This window comes from Hoplias malabaricus, chromosome 2 (genome assembly GCF_029633855.1).
Source record: "Hoplias malabaricus isolate fHopMal1 chromosome 2, fHopMal1.hap1, whole genome shotgun sequence".
In the NCBI taxonomy this organism is placed as follows: domain Eukaryota; kingdom Metazoa; phylum Chordata; class Actinopteri; order Characiformes; family Erythrinidae; genus Hoplias; species Hoplias malabaricus.
In genome coordinates this window covers 44,253,701-44,280,047 of record NC_089801.1, presented here as the reverse complement: position 1 = coordinate 44,280,047, position 26,347 = coordinate 44,253,701, and the positions used below count along the sequence as shown (strand labels likewise).

At 39.3% G+C, this 26,347-nt stretch overlaps 1 protein-coding gene across 3 annotated transcripts in view; it reads left to right on the top strand.

Annotated features, from left to right (window-relative positions):
* Positions 1-26,347, top strand: part of sorbs2a (sorbin and SH3 domain containing 2a) — a 75,655-nt gene that overhangs the window by 929 nt on the left and 48,379 nt on the right. For all 3 annotated transcript variants that reach the window (XM_066659824.1, XM_066659823.1, XM_066659822.1), the window contains exon 2: positions 8,768-8,925. The gene's annotated coding sequence lies outside the window, so the exon portion shown is untranslated. The remainder of the gene's footprint in view (positions 1-8,767; positions 8,926-26,347) is intronic.

Sequence of the window (26,347 nt, the reverse complement as noted above, 5' to 3'; positions counted from 1 at the left end):
ATTTACAGGACTGGATTAACAGATATAGTGTTGAATTTACAGGACTGGATTAATAGATACAGTGTTAAAGATTAACAGACTCAGCGTTGAATTTACAGTACGGGATTAACAGTGTAAGGTGTAAGGTGGTAATGAAGCTTGAATTTAGGTTTACTTCCCAAAGTTCACCAGACTACAGCCCAGCGGGTCACTGCCTGACTGTGTGAACTGACCACATTCACAGAGCTGGTAATGAGGGCTATGAACACTTTCAGAAGGACACGGCACCTCTATTAGGTTCTATTAGGTTCCCCAAATAATACAATCTGTCTATTAAGTTTGTTGTTCTATTCATGCTTCGTCCACAGATAAATTCTTTCCTAGTTACTGTTGCTAGGTCAGATATTTAGAGACAAAAATCCTAGTCAATCACTTTAGAATGTCTAGTATTATTAGTATACTAATATTAACATTTTGGCTAATCCAGAACTATTTTTAAAATACTTAAAGGAAATATTTAGTATTTCTGCTCCTGGGCTCTGCTTACAGTTGTAGAGTGTAATTCAATATTACAACACAGTCTTGAAATCAGTTGGAAGGGGACTGAAAGGGTTGTTTTCTTATCTTCTTCCAAAAATTACATAGTGCAGTTTCTGCAGCACTGAGCTTGGATTAGCAGTGACAGAGGCACTATTCTTCCTATTACAGCTCAGTGAAGCATCATGATGATTCTGAAGCTGTAATTTTAATGTAAAAATACTGCCTAATATTGCTTAGGCATAAACTTAAGTCAAACTGCAGGTTAATTATTTGTCAATGGATGTGGACATATAAAAACAAATGGACAGCATTAAATAAGAATGAGGTAATGAGAATAGGGTATAAGTTCCTGGTACAACTTGTACTAGTTCTAGTTCCTCTTCCCTGTGATTAACCTGGAGGACATGATAAAGAAAGATGGTGATGTACAGTCACGTCAGAAGAGTTATCACTATCACTATGGTTTTGGATGTAGGGCAAACGCTCCAGAGAACACAGTTCCAGTGCTCCACAGGCCAGTGCTGGGGGTCTTTAAATTAAGCATAGTGATATTTGACTTTCTAAAGTCATCATGTGTGCACTTTAAAGTTGTTTTTGCTGATTTGAGAATAAAAAGGGTGTATAATAAATATATAGTGCACTATTTTGGGGTACCTTTTGTAGTAGTGTCTGAAAACATAGTGAATAATCTCACAATGCACCGCAAAACACAGTGTAAAACCCATGTACACTAGTACATAGCAGATACCCATCCACTGTGCACTTTGGTATAAAACCAAATAAGGTCATGTCTGAAATCAGTCACTACGCTCAAAAATTCAGTTCCCTGTATTATATAGGGAACAGTGAGCCATTTCGGGCACAGGGATTTTGTATGTTACTAATACTGGACAGGGGCGCCATGTTTTTGCAACAGGTAGTTTCGCTGTCACACGTCTCCAGGGATCTGGAGTTGGGGGTTTGAGTCCCACTCTGGGTGATTGTCTGTGAGGAGTTTGGTGTGTCTGGGTGCTACGGTTTCCTCCCATGGTCCAAAAAACACACGTTAGTAGGTGGATTGGAGATTCAAAAGTGTCCATAGATGTGAGTGCATGAGTAAATGTATGAGTGTGTGTAGCTCTGTGAAGGACTGGTGCCCCCCCACACACACACACACCTGGGTGTGTCCTCACCTTGCGCCCAGCGATTCCAGGTAGGTTCCTGACCTACTGCAACCCTGAATTGGATAAGCGGTTACAGACAATGGATGAATGAATAATATTGGACAGTTTGCCGTGAGAAAAAGCAGGTGTAAACAATTAGTTGCAGAAACATGAAATAAAAGATTAGCATACTTTAGCATTATTTATGTATAGATTACAGACTAAATATGTTTTGGGCCTTATGAGTCTGTCAAAATTAATATTATTTAAAACATTATCATTAATATAAACACTGATTTAAGTGAGGATTTACACATCTAAATACATTCACTGGCATCTGTTGGAAGCTAGTTAGCATTTAGCAGCTGTGTGTGTGTGTGTGTGGACAATAGCCTCTTTCAGCCGCCCATAGAAACAGGCAGTAAATCTGTTATTGCTGTGTCATCACATCTTTTACAGCTACGCTGCAAGACACGTGTATGTGTGTGTATGTGTGTGACTGATTCTGTCTGTGAGTGTGTGTGTGCGTGTGCGTGTGTGTGCGTGTGTCTAGGACAGCAAGAGTTCTTTGTGTAATCCTCCAGCTCTGTGAAGTTATTTAATGGTAATTCCTCATCATTTATATTTAATGTGGGCTTAATGGCTGACTGACTGACTGCCGCTGTCCAGTTCAGTGAGCTGCATCTGTGTATGTGTGTGTGTGTGTGTGTGTGTGCTGACCATAAAGCTTAATCCTAGAGTGTGTTACAAACAAAACCAGACATTTTGGAATGACTACTTCTACAATTACAGACTGTTGTCAATCTGTAGTTCTGCATACTGTGTTAGCTCCCTTTCACCATGTTCTTCAATGGTCCCCTCAGGACACCCACAGAGCAGGTGTGATTTGGGTGGTAGATCATTATCTACGCTGCAGTGACACTGACGTGGTGGTGTTAGTGTGCGGTGCTGGTATGAGTGGAGTTTTTAAACCCTGTGTTCACTCACTGCATACTGTAGATGTAAAGTCAGAGACAGTAGCTCATCTGCTGTCACAAATCACACTGGTGGTCCCAAGGCGGTCCTCACTATTGAAGACCTTGCCATTGAAGGCTTACAAAAATATGCAGAGCAGGTTGTGCTATAACGGCCACAAAAAGCTTAGAACAACAGGCCTTCAATAACTAAAGCTGGAAATGTATGTGTGTGTGTGTGTTTGGCTAATGTCCCAGGTCAGAAAAGAGCTTCTCCTAGCGCTCTTAAATGGGCCAGAACAAACTGCAGATTCATTTTACGCGAGCTAAGCTACACACACAGCTATATTCACAGTACTGTACCCTGTGGAACTCACTAAAGGAAGATTTAAAGAACTAATGATTCTAGAGATTCAATTTCAGAGCATAATTTAATAATAGAATTTATTGATATTTATGTAAACTGCCTCTGAACAAACTGCTGATTCTTGATCTATCATTTTGACATTCATCTGTATAATCTCTTTGTAAATGTTGGGGTATGTGACAGTTTTAGACATTGTCAGAAAAATGTATGCCACCATTAAAATTTTGGAACTCCGTTACATAAATTTGTATTTATTTTAGGACTGAAAATAGATATTTCAGAAAATCTGTGATGACAAATGAGAGCTATCCTGAAGGAACAGCATTTATTTTTTTCCTCACTCAAAAACAAATAAAAACTATAAAATCAATTGTTCTTGCTTCAGATCTGAACAAGCCCATTGTGGTTTGTGTCCATTCTTCCACTGTGAGAAGACAACTAAGCACTATGAGTCTGAAAGGAAATGCAGTGGTCAAGATACTTGCACTGAGGAAAGGAAATGGACACAAAAGAATAAAATCAAGCAAAGAAGCTGCTGATGTTTCTCAGAACAACTGATCCCCAACGCCCCCAATCTCAGACCTCACTGTCACTGAATATGTATAGTGCTGACTTGGATGTTAGAAATTCCTAATTTCATTCCATTTGATGTGGTGTGTGTGTGTGTGCAGTTGCTTTTTATAACCTTTCACTTAAGAAGCCAGGTACGCTCATATTAATCTTTATAATGGATTGGGTGTCAAAACAGCCTGGAGTGTCCATGTCGACACATTTATGAGTGAGAGTGTGTGTGAGTGTGTGTGTTTGTGCGTGTATGTGTACAAAAATAGCCATGAGGTACTTTAATGAGGGCATGCCTTAGCTACTGTTAAACCTTATTTGGATAATTGTTATTCACTTTCAAGCCCAGACGCGCACACGCACACACAAATCATATAATATCAAAATGTTTTTAGTTTCTGATTTAACCAGTTTATGCTCCATAGAATGGTTCCTCTTCATAACATGAAGGTGAAACTGACTAAGCTAGCTAACAGTCAACATTTATTCCCAGCTGCTTTCTGCTGATTCTGAGCTCATTTCCCAATACAACTATTGCTAAAAGAATGTTAATCACAGCTGAATGTTAATCATAGCAGAAGTTAGCATCCTTTATACCTTGCTGCCTCAAGAGACATTGCCTTAGTAGGCAGAGTTTTGACATGAAATTACCTGTATCTGGGGCTCAATCAATACCATGATTACAGTGATATTCTTACTTGATTACATGATGACATCATGCAGTTACCCATGATATGGCATACGTTCTTTACATGAGTCATTTAGGCACAGTGAAGTACGGTGTAAAGTAGCTCTGAGTTGGAGGAATTTGCTCCAAAAAAAAAGGGGGAGTGACTTCAGTCATGTGCAAGGGGTTTAGTTACAAAATATCAGATGTACAAAAAAAACATGGTATTATGTAAGAAATAAAAGAAGGCTATAACAGCAGGAGGAGGAAACACCTATTCAGTTTCACCACTTCAAGCGCACCTGGTTGAGAACAAGGAAAATCAAAAATGCTATTAGAGGAGTTCAACAGCCAATGAGCTCTAACACAAGCAGACAGACTACACTGACTCAGTATACCAACTATTCTGTGTTTTTTTTTTATTATGTACTGTGACGCTTTATGGTTACTTTTTGTAAAATTTGTATTATTTATAAAATTACAAACGTTTATATTCACACAATTTTCAGCACTTTGGTTGTTTGGTATTTATATGCTACATTATTTTTTATACAAAGTCTGAATTTGGACAAATCACTGTGGTTTATAAAATAAGCAAATGTTTACAGATTTGTTCTGTCACATCTGAATATTTGAAAATATTTGTTATATTTGTAGTAAATAAAAACCTATTAAATTAATAAATAAATATTTAATCTAATATAATATTTACATAACATGTATTTTGTTGTCGTAGTGTGTTCTTGAAATTAATAGAAGTATTTTTCAGTGTTTTTTCATATCGCCTAGGATTTCATAATCGCCTGTAAGGACTGGGGGTTGACTGACGGAGGTGGACGCTATAACACAAACTTAATTTGAACAACAAGAGATAACAAAACAGATAGATATGACAAAGAGACAATACACAGAGAGCTAAACTGAGACCTAGACAGAAGGAGCTAAACAGACTAGACTTGAACATAGAGTTAAACAGACTAAACTGGACAGATTAAACTTGGACACAGAAACTAAATAGACGAAACATGAACACGGAGCTAAACAGAGGAAACTTGGAGACAGAGGTAAACAGAGTAAACTAGAACACAGAGCTAAACAGACTAAACATGAACTCTGAGTTAAACAGACAACTGGTACTGACAGACAAAGGGAAGAGAAGGAAATCATGGAACATATGAGACAAAGAAAGTGGAACAAGGAGAGAGCAAACCAAATAGAATCAAACCGAATGTCCAACAAACAGGAAGTAACACAAAGGAGCCTAAATAGACGACACTGACAAGGGACACCTGGAAATAGAAAACAAGGGGGAGGAGCTAGAGCAGGACTAGGGTGAAGACAGAAACAAAACAAACACAGCCATGTTCTAATTAAGCACATGGTGGGAACAACAAACAGAACAGGGCCAAGGTGTGACATCGCCAAAATACCCTGAAATATTGTGATATTATTTTAGGCTTTAAGGTGAAAATACATCCTCAAATTGCCAGGAATACTTACACACTAACGCTTACTAGCCAAAATAATTACAACTTCTGGAGTAGGAGGAGTGAAAAATCTGTGTTTACTCTGGCTATTTTGGGTCAGGTATGCTACAATTAATCCGACTTTCATTTGTACCGAAAAGTAGCTGGTTCTACCACATCGCTGTTAAATCTGCTGTTACTATACAAGATTACTGGAAATGGCAAAGGAGACAGCTAAGCCTTCAAAAATACTGCAAATGGAGGAACAGTATTTATGATGTTTCAGACACAGCACTAGTCTTAAGGCCTGAGCACAGATATGGGACAAACATGAACAAACACAAACAAACAAGAATGTTTGGTTGGTGTACATTGGCAAATTCATATTTGTCCTGAAATATTTTGTAAAATTCAACGCATTAAATTTGTGTTTGTTTGTTTATTTGTCATCTCTGTGATGGAAAACACATAGCTTTTAGCAAAAGTATATAACAAGTTATTCTAGACAGAACACAAATATATCAGAAACACAAACACAAGAACACAAAATTTTGGAGGATCTTAGTCCAACATAATATGGTGTAGCATTGTTATCGTCATTGTGTGTGTGTTCATCTGTTCACGCATAGTCGTTTGTCCATACTTCAAATCAGCCATTAGCTGATTTAGCTGTAATGATAGCTCAGTCATTCCTGGCTGGTGAAGGAGCCCAGCATTTGACCTTTTTTAATCAGGCACTTTAAGAGGCGACTCAGACTATTTACAGTTTGAAAGCACTTAAGACCTGTGACAGTTTTATTTTGTGCTCAAATATATATTAATTTATCTATTGATCATGTTTATGTATTAACAAATAGCTACAAAATTATTAAGAGTGATATGCTGTAGGCTCCATTCTTGGGAATAGCTGAATCCATATTTTTACAGTGGTGGTGAATGAAACCAGACATCTGAAGCCACTATGTTCTCACAACATTTAGTTACATGAAGTGTTTATGAATACACTGACTATTTTTTTGCAACAATTTTAAGAAAAAGTTTGGCCTGAAACATAGCCTACATATTTTTTAATTCTTCATGGTGTACAGGATATTGTGAGGCCAAATATTAATTCTCAGAGGAAATGTATTAATCTTAATGTAGTATGTTGATAAAGTATATTTAAAAAATCAGAAGCTAAACATCTCCCATGTATCTGAGATTAGATGGACTTTTTGTAAGATTACAGCATCTATTTATAGCCTTTACATGATGTTACATAACCCCTTGCAGTATATAATAAGTACATCACCAGACACTCTTAAGATTTAAAATCCTATTATAATATATCACTACATTCATTTTAATGCCAAAAGCAAGGTATTTGCTGTTAGACAGACCGTCCTGAATTTACAGGCTCTGTAATAGAAACTGAGGACACCTGATATGACTCCAATGAATGTTAACACATACTCTCTTTTAGACCCTTTCACCAAGACATCGAGCTAAAACACCATTGCTCTATTGGCAGCACATTCTTTGGCCAGATGAAATTAAAATGAACCTGTGTGGATCACATGGGGTATGGACATTTGGCCAGGACCATCCCAGTGACTCTATAGTGCATCACCTGTGAAACATGGTGGAGGAAGTCTGCTAATATGAAGGAGCATGAGTTCAGAAGGTTTAGAGGAGATTACTTTCATTAAGATAAAGCAGTCCATACATTATAGATGGCATCATGATAAAAATCTGATGCCTGATCTCCTGATATGTGGCTAAAAAAGCAATATTTACAAAAGATAATGTTCCCAAACACACTGCAAAAAGCATTCAATGTTTGCTTGCTTTTTGCAGTGTGTTTAGGTTAATTATCACCAAAATGTGCTGTAAAGAATGACAGAACATTCCTCCACATATCTGCCCTAGACTGGGGTCATCCAGGGCAAAAGAGCTTCAATCTGATATCATATATATTTGTGTATGAATTACAAAAAAGTCTTAAGCATCTGTGATTAATGTTGTGTCTTGTAAGTCTAAAGATTATTGTCTATTTATGTCCAATGTGTGATGCTACATAATTATATACATGATAAATCATATATGACACAGTGTCTGCAGTGGACTGACCATTGTCCACTGGACAATGCTAATGGCCTTGAGATGTGTCATTAGAGCTTAAATAAGTTCAAATTTAACTCAATAATATCACTCAATGTTTATTTGTCCAAACTGATTCGGACACTGAGCAAATTTTACACTGGTTAGCAGTGTGTTAGTGCTTCAATCATGGCCTATTTTTAACAATAAATATAAATTATTATTTGATTATATCTGTGTGTGGTTTTAAATGTGGACAGTGCAGATTTAGCAGGACAGATGCTGACTCTCGCTAAATAAAGTCTATTACATCAGTGAATAATGAAAGGACTCAAATGTGTGCGTGCGTGCGTGTGTGTGTGTGTACATGTACATGTATATCTAATGCTGCACTGTGTTATTAGCAAATCTTGAAAGCTTGTACAATGTTGCTATCCATAACCAATTCCATAAATGCTGAGTCCAGGTCATATGCTAAACTGCTGAACTGCTAAAATCATAAGATGCTGTAGCTTGGGCACAAACATTTAGTGGCTTTTGCTGCTGTCTTTGGCCTGTAATATCACAATTGACTCTTACTTTTTTTAGCAAATTAGAATAAGGAATGTTCTTTTATTTATTTATTTATTTTATTTATTTATTTATTTTTTTGCCGTCCAATCTCCATTTTCATCCATTTTTAGTTTGCCACAATTTTTGAACAAAGCCGCGATCCTTCACATTTTGTAAAATGTGATAAATGCTACAAAAACACTTGGAATAAAACCTTTTTACGTTGACTTTCCTGTGTCTGTATGTGTTTGTGGGTTTAGCCCATTTTTTACTCCCTTAGAATGCTGGAAAATGTTAGCATCTTTTTAGCATCATTTATCAATACGAATAATTTGGAATAATGGAATAAGACCACGGGTAGACACAATAGATGTAATTTCCAACTTTTCCTTCCCTGAAAATAAACTTCTTCACCTCCCTCTCTTTCTCTCTCGCTCCCGCTTTCTGCCCTGTTTCTCAAGAAAAGGGCTGTGATCTAGATCTAAACTCCAAGGACTGTTCCTAGCCTCCACAAAAGAGGGAAAAACAGAAGACGAAACGAAAGAAGGAAAACATTGCCGTGATGTTCGACTGATGTGCACCTGCTTGAACCAGAGACTCCCAGAGAGATTTTATGTCGGTAAGACATACCTGGCTGTTTTTAGACCTGTGTTTTGCTCAGATGTCAGATGCTAGCATCTGTAATTGTGTTAAACCTAGCATAGCTTAAGGGAAGAACTATGAATTTTTTTCATACATAATTCTCTAAAATTACTTCCGTAGCACAAAACCTGGGTCTGAAAAGGCTCCCTATTCACTATTCACATTACTCACTATAGAGTGCACTATTATAGGGAACTGAATTCAGGTGGTTAGAGAATAGTTTTGGACAATAACTCATGTTGGTTTTTCTAAACAGCTCAGTTGATTATGTTATGTGCTATATGCTAGTGTAAATACATGGGTTGTACACTACTTTTTGTGGTGCATTTTAGGATTGTTTTGATTGCACTTAAAATTGTTTTCAGATACTACTACAAAATAGTGGCACCCCAAAATAGTTCTCTTCTATATAATGATTCGGAGCAGTGAATACAATCACACAGCCAAGTTCTGAGTATCCATCTCAGCACCCGGTGTGCAGTTGGTATTTGATGTTGGTTGTCTTACTTAAGGGCAATTCAGTTGTGGATTTTGAGGGAGTAGACAGTGCCATTCCTTCACTGCCTGATGCCCCCACTTTTCCTGCTGGCCCAAGGGAACGAATTAGTGACCATTCAGTCCTAAGTCCACTTTTATGCATGCCATGGCTGTCCCCTCTCTATAATAATTTATGTGACTATACAGGTTCTCTCTCTCTCTCTCTCTCTCTCTCTCTCTCTCTCTCTCTCTCTCTCTCTCTGTCTGTCTCTCTCTCTCTCTTGCTCTCTCTCTCTCTCTCTCTCTCTCTCTCTCTCTCTCTCTCTGTCTGTCTCTCTCTCTCTCTCTCTCTCTCTCTCTCTCTCTCTTTCCATTGAGGCCAGTGTAAAAACAGGGTCAAATAAACTGTGGTTCCGGCCAAAACCCAGGAATAGACATACAGCAGTGCATCCAGAAACATTCGGCTATAAAACTTATTTTCCAGATTCCACCATAAACTTTCACATACGCTCTCTGACAAAATCTGGACACCTGCTGTCCCAGCATTTACTTTGGTCCCTTTCTGCTGCAATAACATCCTCCGCTCTTGTAGGTGGGCTATACTCTAGATCACTATTAATTAATTAAAATTCATTAAGGTCCAGTTAGAGAAAAGGTCAGAAACATAATGTATAACTTGCATTTCCTGTCCCATATCCTGTACATTAACATAGCCTTATAATTACATCATCATTATAAGTAGTTAACAAGTGAATGTCAAATCAAATTACATTTTCACTTAAATTTCAACAATAATTATGAATCATTATAAATAACAAATACTTAAAATAAAATGTCTTATTTTCATTTCAAGTAAAATTTAGAAATAAAACAATGATTTTGAAAAAAAAAATGCAAATTTTTAATGAAGTCCATAATGACTTCACTCCTATTCCATAACCAGCAATTTGATTGGCTCTTATTGCTGAGGGGCGGGACTTTCTCCGTGAACAGCAATCAGATTGGCTCTTTATGCTGAAGGACGGGCCTTTATCCGTAAACAGGATCTATGTTCAGTGTTATGAGAATTCAACCGGTAACCGTTCCTTTATTTTTAATGTTTCTGGTTTTACCTCACACAACACTGTCGTCCCGAAAGTGTCCCAAAAGATCTTTTATCATGACCCTTAGGCTATTTTTTTACTGACCACAGGACAGCGGTGTCTAGAGCCCTGCCCTGTGTGTGGCACTCATTCGAGTCCTAGCGCTAATCATAGTGCTCAGATCTGAGTGGCTCTCGTGTGATATGCAGAAACTAATGTGATTAGTCCAGTTTCCAGCGCTAAAGCTGACCACCACTTATATACACTCTGTTCAAAATTAAACAACTCTTAATAGATTATATGTTACAGGTTCGGGTCCGACATCGTCTGGGTCGCGGTCCGCAATACCATGACCCCTGCTCTAGATGATGGAACAGGGATAAGTGCACACGTCCTGTAAACTTGTACAGACATACTCTCTCACTCTCTCTCTCTCTCTCTCTCTCTCTCTCTCTCTCTCTCTCTACACACACACACACAGCAATTTCACCAGTGTTATTAACACTATTAGTGTTAAAATAACAATGTTAGTGTAATAATTAACACTCGGTGTTAACACTAATAGTGTTGATTTAACACTGGTGAATTTGCTGTGTATCTCTCTCTCTCTCTCTCTGTGTGTGTGTGTGTGTGTGTGTGTGTGTTTGAGTGTGTTTAATCTCCATCGGGCTTTTCTCATAGGAGTAGTGGAATGTCACCTTGAGTTACAGTATACACAACACACACAGACACACACTCATTTTTCTTTCGTCCTCTTTATTAATTACTTTTCTTTCTTTCATTCTTTATTTCATTTTCTTTCTTGCTCTTTCATATTTTACTTATTTCTCTCAATTTATTTTTTCTTACTTTCTATCTTGTTTTTCATTTCTTTCTCCCTTTATCTTTTTTATTTCTTTATTAATACCTCTATTTACCTTTCTTTCTATCTTCATTTCATTTTTCTCTTTCCTTTCTTTTTTCCCTTTATTTCATTTTTTTCTTCATTTCTGTCTTTCTTTACTTATTTATTTCTCTTCTATCTTTCTTGATCTCCAAACTTTTTTCTCCTGTCTCTGATTCTGAAAGACATGATAAACGATATGGTAAATACATCTCCTAATAAAGTACATCCTCCTGCAAATGCACTCTTTCATAAATAGGTTGAACAAACTCAATAGAAGCACTGCAGAAGTTCCATTCAACATAATGATAAAAGAAAATTTATAATTAATAATAGACAATTTGTCTTTCTGTCTGTGTCAGTTACACTTTCTCTCTGTCTCTGTCTTTCTGTCTCTCTCTTTCTCTCTCTTCGGGTGCGCGCGTGTGTGTATGTGTGTGTGTGTGTGTTTACTCTCCTCCCTCTTCCTCATTCCTTTCTGTTTGTGTCCGTTTGTATTCGGACACTGGCACAAAAGGACCTGAAAGGGAACACTGGCACAAACAAGGCTTCAGTTTCAATGGTCTGGAAGAATGCGAAACTACACACACACACACACACACACACACACACACACACACACACACAGTCAGTCAGTTTCTCACACATGCAAACACGCAACCTTTAATGCACAATAACAACCAGCCATGCGCACACACTCACTGTTTAACCCTTAGTAGTCTGTTATTATTGTTGTTTTGCTGTACTTTCTAAATACAATGTACTATAATTACAAGTTTAATATCATGTATAATAATATAATTAATACTTTAAAGAGGACTCCTTCTCCACAGTGGAACCCTGTGTTCTAGATTTTAATAAAACATCTTTGACCCCACAAGCCCCACAGCAGCATTCTCCCCCTGTCTAAACAGTCCTGTTCAGAATGTCTGCTTTCAGCACCTGTTCCTTTAAAGGACAATGAGCCACTCACTATTCACCCTGACCTGAGTGCACAGCAGTAAGGAGCTATGAGCAGCAGCTTTGGATTTTAGCCATTTTCGCTCTTTCTCTTTGTTCTCCATTCTTTTTTTTCTCTTTTCTACTTTTTCTATTTTTTTACCCAGTGCTCTTATATCTCTGCACTTTGTTGTGTCTGTTTTGTTGCGTTTAACCTCAACCTGGCATTCTCACATAAAGCGGGTCTATCGCTGTAATTTGACAGACTCAGACATGGGGGCGGGGTAATTACAAAGTCTTTGCTGTTGACATCAGAAGCAGAGCAGGATCAGAACAGCTCGTTTTATCCCATATTTTCTTACAGGCAGCTCACAGAATTTGGGTGGTCTTTTTTCTCAGTGTGTGGGTTGGTGAACTCCAGACCCTCACATTACATGCACGGTACATCCAATGATAAAGGTAGCCTCCAGCATCTTTTATACAGCGATAGGAAACACTGCAAGACAGAGAAACATCTCCTTTCATTCTATATACAACAGTGTGTAGACACTCCGTATAATTCCTGAAGTACAAACATTGCTGACATTCAGGTGTCAGGGAAGGACCCCTGGTCTTGTGCTACCACAGATCCAGCTCCCCCTGACCCCGAGGGACTCTGCAACTCTGCATCTAGTGAGTTGATGATTGTGTATTCAGGTTCCACAGAGTGTGTGGCATTCCCTCACTTAAGGGCAAGGCCTCCCTCTTCTACCAGGCTGGAGTGTGTAGTGTTTGTCCATTCATTTATATTCACCTCAACCTGACAAGAGGTCAAAGCCCACTTGTGTCCCAATGGTCCGTTTATAATTAGAGACAAGACCCTTACGCTGCTGATAAAAGAAGGTTAAAAAATACAAGGGGACTGAGTGAAGGGACAAAGAGACAGATATAAATTCATCTGATAACAGGAATCTGGACAGGGTTTGTGTGGCTAAACTGTTAGCCATATGCATAAAACTAGCAAAACCAGCACAGACAAGACTCTCTGTTTATTCATTCATTCATATTCTGTAACAAATCCTGGGCAGGACATCACACACTCACTCAGTCACTCACACACTCACCCAGTCACACATTCACACATGTGGAGAGTGTCATAAATTCACCCAGTCACTCACAAACATGCTCACAATTGTGACGAAACACACACAGATGCAGAGAGAACACACCACACTTCACAGACGCTGACCCGAGGTTCATTAAAGAGTGGACAGAACATTGATTTGAGCATTGAATTTTGATGGATGACCAAGTGAATGGGTGGCTTGTTTTGAACGTTCATTTGTGTGTGTGTGTGTGTGTGTGTGTGTGTGTGTGTGTGTGTCAAACCAAAGCCAAATACAATTACTCCCAATTAGTGCAGGACAGTAACGAGCTAGCTCCTCCCGCCCTCACATGACCAGTGCTGTAGATTTTTGTTACACCATGTGTCTACGGGTCTTTAGACAGCCCCTTTAATGAGGGTCACACCGTCCACCATCTTCACAGAACAGCACTGAGCTGTAGAGGGGGATGTTCAGGACCAGATGCACACAAGCCTAAAGTCATCAGGAGATGCATCAAACACTCCCATCCTACACAGCAAACTCTCCAGTGTTAAGTCAACACTATTAGTGTTAACACCGAGAGTGTTAAATTATTACACTAACAGTGTTAATTTAACAGTAATAGTGTTGGTTTAACACGGGTGAATTTACTGTGTATACTTTTCTGTCAATCCCTCTCTCTCTCCCTGTCACCCATGTCTCTCTCGCTCTTTCTACCCCACTCTCTCTCTCTTTTCCTCCCTTTATTATCACACTCACTTTCAGCATTGCTTTATAATTCTCTTTTACTTTTTATTATTCCCTCTGATCTCTTCTTTATTTTTTATCAAATTTCTGCACCCTTTACACTCTCTCTCTCTCTCTCTCTCTCTCTCTCTCCCTCTCTCTCTCCCTCTCTCTCTCTCTCTCTTTCTCTCTCTCCCTCTCTCTCTCTCCCTCTCTCTCTCTCTCTCTTTCTCTCTCTCTCTCTCTCTCTCTCTCTCTCTCTCTCTCTCTCTCTCTCTCCGTGGTGATGAATATAGCAGAGATTTGGAGCTGCTCTTAGGGCTCGTTATGTTACACAACCAAATTACCCACAATGCAATGTGATGAGCAAGCGTACGGTTGGTTTAATTGCCCTGCGGCACTCTGTGATGGACAGAGCCCTGACCCTGAGAGAGAGAGAGAGAGAGAGAGAGAGAGAGAGAGGTAGATAAGAACAAAGGGAGGAGCAAGAGAGAATGAGGAGAAATACAGAGAAGCTAGAGAGAGAGAAGTGAGAAAAAGAGAAGGTAAGAGAGAGAGAGGAGTGAAAAAAAGGAGGAGGAGAGAGGGGAAATAGCAAAAAGAGAGCACAAGAAAGAGAGGAGCAACATAAAGGGGAGGAGAGATGTGTGAGTGAGAAAGTCAAAAGAAAAGGAGAGAGGGAGGTGAGAGAGAAAAAGACCACAAAAAAGAGACAGAAAGGACGGAGAGAGATGCTATAGAAAGAGAAACATAGACTGAAGGGAGAGAAGTTATAGAAAGAGAGGAGGAGAAAAGGAAGAGAGAGACTAGCTATAGAAAGAGGAAGAGAAAAAGTTCCAGAAAGAGAAGAGAGAGAAATATTTAGAGAAGCTATAAAAAGAGAGGAGAGAGGCATAAAGTGCAAAAGAAGAATGTAGAGTGATAGAGACATTAAGCATTGACTTACAGACGGAGACACTCTGGAGCAGCTGCATATGAGCCTAAATGTTAATTTAAGTCTTGTTCTTGATCTTGATGTGTGACTCTATGTTTCTCATCAGAAGTACTGACCCAGACTTGTGGTCAGTTGGTAAACATGTGAACCCAGCTGTAATCCTGGAATTCACTGTTAATTTTAATGCCAACATAACACCCTGTGTTGTGTTTTGTTTTGCTTGGACCTGACAGCAGCGTTGCGCAGTAAGAGAAGTGCCTGCTTGCAATTTATCAGAATTTCTGTGGTCAGCTCCAGAAACCAAGAATGGAAGCTGTGTCCACGATTCTGGGTAGCCTCGGCACTCACAGCATAGCCTCAAACACTCACCCTAACCCCTAGACAGCTCTCTCAGTGACGGAGAGGAATGTGGTCCTGACAAATATGCCTCAAATATGCAACATCAAAATATCCTGGCACGGCTACAGCAGCTGCTTTCGGAAAAGGCCAAACAGATTCTGCCTTTTTTGGAAGGGTCTCGTATTTGGCCGGTGGACACAGTGGGTCTTTGGGCTTTGCTGTGTCTGGACCTGGATTTATTTTGGACTCCTCATTGAAAGCTGACCCTTCCCAAACTGCCTGAAGCTAGTTTTGCAGTCGAATTTGTTCAAGCTGACAGGCTGCAGGCTCTGCAACCAGGGGCAGATTTGATGCTTTAAGATTCACTGGAATGTAATTTCATAACTGCTTCCTCTCAGACCCTGGTCAACAAAGAAGTCCAACGTAGTCCTCATCCTCCTTCAGGTTCAGCACTGCTGACCCCTACCCAGCTTGCTACAACTGAGCCTAACATCCAAGTCCATGAGCCTAGCACAGTGCATCTCCAACTCTGAATAACCGAGTAGGATAGAATCCCTTACCAGTTCCACTGAAACTTGAAGCTCAAGAGTTGGCTCTACACACTCTTAGGGACATGGTACTTGGTCACTTTTCAACTACCAGCAGCTTCTCCCAGAAAAGCAGATGGTGTTCTCTCAAAACCCAATTTTTAGCAGGAACTGCAGGCTTTTAGAAACCACAACATGGGAAGCGGTAACGTTAAGTGTTTATTTGCTCATCTGGTATTTTCATGTTATTGTTGTTCAGGACTGAGCACAGCTCCTGCATCAGGTCAGACAGATCTGTGTAGTTTGATCCTTCCTTGTTGCAGTGTCCAGCTCTCACTGGATTTTTCCATCAGCCACTGACCAAGGTGAGTTTGAAACTCGTCAAAAGACCACAGCATAATGTTACGAGCTGCCGTTGTGAGAAAGATAAGAACAAATGTCATCTCTGATGTAGCTGGAGATTTAACAGATGGCGTGTCTGTGCTGGACGTCTGCATTGCGTGGCATAGAGTAATGACTCTATCTGGTCAATCAGCGCTCTTTAAGGTTTACACGTCACAGTTAAGACCCTACTCTGGTCGCTTGGAATAAAGAGAGAGCAGGGACTAAAAAAGAACCTGTTTCCAGGGACCAGGACCAAATTTACTTAATGAAAAAGTAGAAAAGCATTAGTTTTGAGCACTAATACTTGATAATCTACACTACACTTGAAGCCAATATAGGTCCCACTCAAGTCAAAAGTCATCCCCCAGCACAGTTAATTTTCATCCTTAAATACCTAAGCCTAGTCCTTCTACTCCACTAAGGGCCCAGCATAGTCAATCCCTAATGGAAAAACTAAACCACTAGATACACTGACTAAGATACAAAGCCCAAGCTAACCCAGACCAACTAATTGTACCTTCATTCCTTGGTAATTCTTAAAACCTATGGCAGGACCTCCTAAGATAGACAGGTATATCTGGCAGCTGGAGATTAGCTACTGTTTTTTTTCTCAACACATCTTTTAATCTTTTTAGACCCTTGACCTCTGAGTGATTGACTGTTGCCTTATTTACTTTTACAACTGTTTTTTTTTTCTTTTAAGGCAAAGTACTAATAAACCATTGAGTTGATGCCAGCAGTTGTACAAGACCAAATATTTATCTCTCTGAACAAGAACCAATGGGGCTAGCTAAATGGTCCTTTCCTAGAGAGACAGGACTTTGCCCATACAAAGATGTTGTTTAGCGGTATTAGCTTTCTTGTTCATGGCTGGTTTCCTCATTTCATCTTTATAAAATCTCTGCTGAAGGTTTTCCATGTGTATTACAGAAACTTTCTGTATATGTGGCTTCAGCTGCCAAATCCGAAACCTGTTCCCTGTCAGTTTAACTGAGTGTGGAGTGCCTCAAGCTGTAATGACGGGGGTAAAATGTGAGGTGAGGTATCAAAATATATTATATTTGTCTTCTGGGTCTCTGGTTCATGTCAGAACGTTGTTGTCTTCCGTCCAGTAAAACTCCTGGTCAAACCACAGTGCAGAAAATAAGTCTTTCTTTTATTGGTAATGGACCAAAGCCAGGACAGGAACTCCTTTCAAACTGTGATTTGATAATGGTCTGCCATCAATGTAGAGTGGCTCTTGGAAAACTCCAGTGAAATGTACTTACTGTCGGGGCAATGAATTTTATTTGAAACTTTTCCTTCAGTAATATAACAGAAGTCAACCTTTTTAAACACCAGTTTCACCAATTACTCTCCCAAGATTTTGCTAACTTTTCTGTGGCTAGCTAGGAAATCCTGCTAGCTTCAATACCGTAACACTTACAGAGAAAAGAGTGAAGAGCATGTTGTTAATGAAGGTAGTAACATCATTTTATGCTCCACATTTCTTCAGTGATTAGTGCACACCTTTATATTGACGAAAATACCATGATTCTAATAAAGAAAAAAGTTACAGTAGAGGAACATTATTGGTCACAAAACTATAAACAGAGTAAATGTACCTTCAAAGATACAACAGTGGCGTTAAATTCCATTTGTGTTCTCTAAATGTACATTACATTCTGTTCTCCAAAAGGAGAGGTAAATATTTGTAAGACTTCATTATAGAACTGTGTAAATAAAACAACAATGTATAAGTCCTCAAGATGAAACAGGGCATATGAAATCAACACATCTTAAAAATAGACAATTAATATAGAATGTGGTACAATTATGTTCCCCAATTTACGGTACTGAATATTTGCCATTGAGGGTACCATCATAGAAGTTCATATAAAAACACACTGAAATACACAAACACATGTTCACACTGCCACATACAGACAGACACACACACACACACTTTACACATACATAACCACACACTCGTCACATTTGCAGTTTTAGCACATCTAAGGTGTGGCAGTATGAGTCGCTATGGCAACAAGGGCTATTTTATGGGATAGAGTTTCAGGGGTGCAAACCAGTGGCACTATAGCAGCTCTCTCTCTCTCTTTCACACCCACACACACACATCCACACACACGTCTACAGGATTTAAGATCACACCAAGAGATCACATACGAAAGAGTGAAAGAAGTGAAATTAAATAAATGATTACAGGACACATATTTCTTATAATTATAAAATTTTCAAACATATTTCTGTCATGTTTGGCATGTTTATTATTAAAGTTTCACAGATGACATTCATCCACTAAAATTAAAATTGACAGACATGCTCAAACCAGTGGTTTGTTATAACACTAATAAACAGAGCTATTTTCCACACAGAACTAATCAATCATCTTCCACATTAACAAGGATTTATTTTCATAGAGAAGTACAGCAGTGAAATGTACAAAAACAGTCTGGAATTTGTGTGTGTGTGTGTGTGTGTGTGTGTGTGTGTGTGTCTGTTTGTAAATAGTTATCCTTCTCAGAAACACCAAAGCAAATGTGTTTCAAACTCCCATGTAAGAATTTGCCTCTGAATATTTTCATGACTCAGAAACAGATGCAGTTAAAGCCAGACGACCAAATATGTTCAACCCGACAAACTGGATGTTTTAACAAACATTTTATAAATGCTGGAGCTAATGGTGGAAAATGTTGATATTTGGGTGTATTTATTTCTGTTATAAATCGTAAAGCAGTGGCTTATATATGGGTGTTTTGGTAGACTCTGATTGTGTGTGTGTGTGTGTAAATGTGTGTGTTGACTATAATGGCTTCCGAAAGTGGCAGCGGTTTATCATGAGGCTGTAATTAGTTGCTCTAGTCATGCCCTGGATTTATGTGTACACACACACACACACACACACATACTGGTTTCCATGGTTGATGGGGACCAGCTTTTTGAACATCACTTGTGGGGACCACCCTTTCTAAAGGTCCTAGGGGTATGAAAAAAATCAGGTACACTAACTATAGCTTTGTGAGCATATACACATCTTTAAACTTCAGAAAAGTTGAAGTATCTGTTCTGATCTGTTCTGATCGTGCTAAATGGGGACCTCAAAAATATCAAGTCAACATAACTGATGGGGACCTCATATACATATTATTTGCATAATTCACACAGATTTCCATTTGACTTGTGGGGACCTTGTAACAAAATATTATTAATGAAAAATCACATGCTTTAAGATAGCAAATGCTAAGAATAATGCATTGTTCAAATATCAAATGCATCAGAAAGCATTTTTTAAAATATTTAATATTAAAAAATTGTAAATTGAAAGAAAATTTGCAATATTTGCAACAATAGTTACATGTCTTTTAAGTTTATTTGCTTAGTTGGTCATTTGTAGAAATGTAGCATGAAGTCAGCAAATGGTGCTAGTGATAGAATGCATCACTCATGTAATCATATTAATCACATTGCAGAATTTGCTTTGATTAATACTGATTTAATAGGAATACATCTATTAAAGATAATATTGAAAGATAAATCATTGAAAGAGTAGTGAATTACTGCCTAAATTGTTTCCACCATGTGCAAACCTTTTATTTTCTACTGCGAGAACAACTCTTTCTGAAATTTAATATTTTTAACCAGATTTTAACCATTACTCACATGACATTTAACACTACAATAAAACTACTACCAACTAATTTAACTTCAGCACATTAAACTCACATTTAAATAGCAGAATTCACCTTTTAATTTTCAAATTTTCAAGCAACAATTAAACTCTGTGCCTGGCAAAAATAAAAGGATATTCTTCTTACAATAAACAGCAAAAAAAAGTGCTACATTTAAATGCATGGTATTTTAATTATTATTAAAAACAATTTCAAGTAAAATCCAAATGCTTTTTAAAAGTTAGGAAATGAAGAACTACATTCAGTAGACTTTTCAGCCATGTGCAGTGTGCGTTCCTGTGACGTGTATGTAAACAAATAAATGCCATACCAGATACTTCGTGATCTTCACACTATTTATTCTGAAATTTCCTTTTGTAGACTGTAATTGAATTATGAAGGTAGAATTTCCGATTCTGCCAGCCTCGGTTTTTAAGAGCGTCACGTTCAGCCCATAAACACTTCTCACAGTTTGATGGTACAATACAAGATGAGATGAACAGATTGTCCTTTCTGCTATCTGTACATCCGTCTGTTGCCAAAGTGTTTTCTTCTTCCAAGAGGCTTTCAGTACCTGAAAGAGGTCAGATCAGAATTGTAATTGCAAGTAGTTGTAGAGATATGACTAGATAGAGCTGTAGACTGGTGGCTGGATATAATGGTTGAATAAGAGATGGCAAAAAATATGGAGTATCAATGTTGATCAAATGCAAAGAGAAACATGGATCAGTATACCTGTGAATTAACACATGGAAGACTGCAGGTGAGCACAGCTGACATTTAGGCACAGGAGTGCATGTCTGTATACCTGTGAATTAGAAACAGAGAAATATGGGTCAGTATGGCTTTTGATTAGACACTGATCAGAGAGAATCTGTACAGTTTTGAATTAAGCACACAGAAGAGTGCAGGTCAGTATGGCTGTGGATTAGACACAGAGGACTGAGGGTCAGTGTGGCTATGGGCTGGACAGGAAGGACTGCAGGTCAGTCTGGCTGTGGATTAGACACACAGAAGAGTGCAGGTCAGTATGGCTGTGGATTAGATACGAAGGACTGCAGGTCAGTATGACTGTGGGCCAGTATGGCTGTAGATTAGACACACAGAAGAGTGCAAGTCAGTCTGGCTGTGGATTAGACACAGAGGACTACAGGTCAGTGTAGCTTTGGATTAGACACAAAGGACTGAGTGTCAGGCCTACAGTACCGAAGAGACCAACAAAGAGTTTAGGTAGATGATATAGTGCAGCGCTAAACGATACAGGACAAGTTGTGGGACTAAAAGCTGAACTGCTGAAGGCTGTTAATAGCAGTGATGCATAGTGTTTGACAGGAAAGCTGAAATTGTGGTGTCTGCAGTTTGGCTTACTGCTTCGTATTAGGTGGCCAAGTGGCTAGGGATGCCGCAGTGTTTAAGTAGCGTGGCATGGTATTGGAGAGGGATACTGAAGCTACCACTCAAGTTTAGTTGAAGAATTTAAATGTGCTAAGGTGAGTCGTGAGATGATTTTGTCAGGATTGAAAGATGCAGTGGTAAAAGCAGCAGCGCAAATCATAAAAGCAGGAAGAAAGTGGAATCCAAAAGTGGCCGTCCAGGTAGCCAGGAGCTCATTAGATCTAAAGGATGTGATTGGCCAAGTACAATGCGGAAGACCAGGCCTTGGGTCAGGTGATTCATGGAAAGCTTTTAGTAAGGCCACATAACCAGAGAGAAGTCAAAGGATGACTAGTTTTATTTGTGAGCAGGAGGCGGCAGGGTGTGCAACAGTAGCGTCACTGCCTGCATTCACACTTCGAGAACAAAACAGGCCTTGTGGGGACCTTCATCACACAACAATATGGTTCCTTATGGGGACGTGTCTCACACATCAATACGATACCTTAAGGGGACCGATTCTGTGTTATAGCTCTCATAGATTCTACTCACACACAGATTGAATGAAAGTGTGTTGTGGGGACGACGTAAGTGTCCAGAATAGAGTGACAATTTACCAAGAAAATAGCCTCAGTGGAGGATAAAATCTGCCCTCCTCATTCCTCTACCTTTACCCTTCCAGGTGCAATACCGTAAACTGACTAGTGTAATAATTCACACTAAAAAATCATCACAAAAAGCTCCTTGCCTTTTTCTATCTGCCTTAAAAAACAACAAAAATAACAAAAACATGACAAAGACAGGCTGTAGAATTATATCAGAAGTGATTAACGTCATTTTACCGGTGAAGAAATGTTGTCTGGACGAGTAGCGTCATGCATTTGGGTCTCTGAGTGGAGAGAGGGACAGGAGTCATCCTCTGCCACGTTATTAGCTGCAATACTGGTCGACTGAAAACACATATCATAAGGACAATATGTTAAAATACAAAAAACAGAAGAAACACATGGTCAATTCAAGCTCAATACTGCATAACATGCAAATAAACTGACCACCTGGTCATGTAACATATCTAAGATGAGTTGCCTGGCAACCTAGATCAGACATCAGAGACAAAAATTTAAATGATCATTAAAATACATTGTCCTGTCAAGCCAAGTTCTGTCTGCATTCACACTTCGTGAACAAAACAGGCCTTGTGGGGACCTTCATCACACAACAATACGGTTCCTTATGGGGACCTGTCTCACACATCAATACGATACCTTAAGGGGACCGATTCTGTGTTATAGCTCTCATAGATTCTACTCACACACTGATTGAATGAAAGTGTGTTGTGGGGACGACGTAAGTGTCCAGAATAGAGTGACAATTTACCAAGAAAATAGCCTCAGTGGAGGATAAAATCTGCCCTCCTCATTCCTCTACCTTTACCCTTCCAGGTGCAATACCGTAAACTGACTAGTGTAATAATTCACACTAAAAAATCATCACAAAAAGCTCCTTGCCTTTTTCTATCTGCCTTAAAAAACAACAAAAATAACAAAAACATGACAAAGACAGGCTGTAGAATTATATCAGAAGTGATTAACGTCATTTTACCGGTGAAGAAATGTTGTTTGGACAAGTAGCATCATGCATTTGGGTCTCTGAGTGGAGAGAGGGACAGGAGTCATCCTCTGCCATGTTATTAGCTGCAATACTGGTCGACTGAAAACACATATCATAAGGACAATATGTTAAAATACAAAAAACAGAAGAAACACATGGTCAATTCAAGCTCAATACTGCATAACATGCAAATAAACTGACCACTTGGTCACGTAACATATCTAAGATCAATTTTCAAATGAATTTAGATTTGAGTACAACATTTACTGATTACGAATAGCTCCTGGTTGGACACTGGTACCTGCTGGTTAGTTTTCCTGTTGTGCTCATCAGTCTAAGCCTTTAAATGTACAGGCTGGTTGGAGCTCTTAACATCTCCAGTGGCAGTTGTTTCTTCAGTTACCTGTGAACACATTGTTCATAAATAATTTGCCTTCTGATTTTATTTACTTAATTCTATGCAATATGATGCAGTATTTATTGTGTAATTTAGTCTGTAAACACTAAGACTTTTCCACCATAATTTGTAACATGTAAATTTATTATAAAGATATTAGAAAAATAAGTCATTATTACTGCTGTGTTCTTTAACATTTAACCAAACCTTCAGTAGCTTCTGAAAACATATGTGACTTTGATTTCCTGTTTAATAATAATAATAATAATACCTTTTATTTCATAGGTGCCTTTCTGTCACACAAGGACACCTTACTAAGAGTACAAAGTAAACAATAAACATAAATAATACCGAAAAACACACAAGTATACAGTATTGGGAAAAAATAAACAATGCAACTGAGTCATTTTAAAGAAAATGCAATCTTAAAACAGGTGGGTTTTGAGTGAAGACTTGAATTGTGGGAGTGAGTTTATGTTCCGTATGTCGGGGGGTAAATTGTTCCAAAGCTGGGGAGCAGAGCGGCTGAAAGCTCTAATTCCCATGGAAGTGAGACGGGCAGGGGGAACAGTCAAGTGAATGGAGGAGGATCTGAGGGTTACAACATTGAGGAGATTGGAAAGATACGGTGGAGACAGATAGTGGATGGCTTTGAATGTTAACAGAAGGATCTTGTAATCAATGCGTAACTTGACCAGAAGCCAGTGGAGCTGTTGCAAAACAGGAGTGATGTGGTGGATGGAGGGGGTTCTAGTGATGATACGGGCAACTGAGTTCTGGACCAGTTGAAGCTTATGAAGAGATTTGTGGGTAATACCCAAAAGGAGGGAGTTGCAGTAATCAAGGCGGGAAGTGACAAGACTGTGGACAAGGATGGCAGTGGTATGGGGAGTAAGGGAGGGGTGGAGACGGTTGATGTTACGAAGATGAAAATAGGCAGACCGGGTAATGTTATTGATATGAGATTGAAAAGAAAGAGTACTGTCGAGGATGACACCCAGACTCTCTACTTGTGGGGAGGGGAGAAAAGAACAATTGTCAATGTTAAGAGAAAAGCTGTCAGTTTTGGATAATGTTGATTTAGTACCAATGAGAAGAACCTCAGTTTTATCGCTGTTGAGTTTAAGTAAATTTGGGGAAAGCCAAGATTTTATTTCCATTAAGCAGTCAGTAAGGGAGGGGGAGGGAGGTTGGAAGTGGGCTTACAGGCAAGGTAGAGCTGGGTGCCATCCGCGTAACAGTGGAAATTGATGTTGGCCATATTGATATTGAAATATGACCAAGCAGAAGAAGATAAATGATGAAGAGGAGGGGCCCCAGGACGGAGCCCTGGGGCACACCTGAAGTGACAGGAGTGCGGCTGGAGAGGTATGATTTGAACCAGTTTAGAGGGATCTGAGTGATACCAATGGAGGATAGTCTATTGAGGAGTGTGGGGCGACAGATAGTTTCAAATGCTGCACTCAGGTCCAGGAGGATGAGGATGTAGAGTAAACCAGAATCAGTTGCCATTAGGAGGTCATTGGTGATTTTTATCAGAGCAGTTTCAGTGCTATGGAGAGGGCGGAAGCCAGATTGAAACTGTTCATACAGTTTGTTTTGAGATAGAAGAATATATAGTTGAGACCCTACTATTTTCTCAAGACTTTTGGAAATGAAGGGTAAATTTGAGATTGAAATTGTTAAGATCAGCACCAGGTTTTTTTTTAGAATTGGAGTAATTACAGCAGTTTTAAAGGATGGAGGAACAGTTCCAGTGGAAAAAGAGGAGTGGATGATGGCAGAAATGAGAGAGACTAGAGAAGGAAGACAAGCTTTAACCAAAACTGTGGGGAGAGGGTCCAGCTGACATGTGGATGGCTTTGACTTATGGATGATATTTGAGATTTCTGAAGTGGAAGGAAGCTGAAAGAAGGAGAACGAATGAGCAGGAGGAGGAAGTTCAGAGTTGATACAGGAGATGGGTAGTAAACTGAGATGCTGAATGAGATGTCCCTTGCTCATGAGTGAGCGGATGTTGAGCAGACCGAAGTTGACGGTGGAGTTATCATATTTGGCCGGAGTGTTAGCCGACCGGGCTAGGTGGGCTAGCACACTATGGTCAGCGACCCGGCAAGTGTGACGTGAGGGTCGACGAGAAGTGGACCAGATGGATGTTATTGTTTCGTTGTGTCTTGGTGATAAGTTCGGTGAGATCTGCAGTGGACATATCTCCAGCGTGGCAGGCAAGTTATGTCCGGATGGGGCAGTAATGAAGCCGGCAGAAGTGCAGACAGGTGGTGAAAACGCAGCCGGAGAAGCTCGATAACAGAGTAGTGCAGCAGACCCACCAAGGGTTGATGAGTCAATGCCAAAAGAGTTCAGAGAAGCACCGACCAGATATGAATCTTGACGATTAACATTGTCGGGCTGCTTGGACAGGTGAGCAGAGGCAGGAGGGCCTTGATGGCCCGAGCAGAACAGGTAAGAAATAGTCCGTATACTCCAGTCAATGGTGTTGGGTAAATCGTTGATCTTGTTAAAAGACGATGGTTGATACTGTCTGATAAGAACAATCGCAAAGTCCTTTAGTCCGCTAAGCTAGACAACTACAAGTTTTAAAATTACCGGCGAGCAGTGGCAGCAAAACGCACCAGCGTTCACTCTGTCCAGTTGCCAGATGTTCCCAGATCTAATCCCTGTTTGTGTTGCGTTTCCTGTGTTAGATGATTGTTGTTTAACTCGGTGTCACTTAAAGTTGCAATCTGCGATCAGCCCCTAAGACAATCTTATACCACCTCATTGAAATTCTTTAAGTGTCTTAATTTTTATTGCATTTAATTGAAAGTGTAAGATTAATTAAACTATAAATTTGTAATAGTTTCAAATTTGAATCCATTGAACTACAATGTCTCATACATTCAATACATAGTGCAACACTGAGTCATATGGTACACTGTGTACTATGCAACATACTTGTTTTCGCCACGGGCA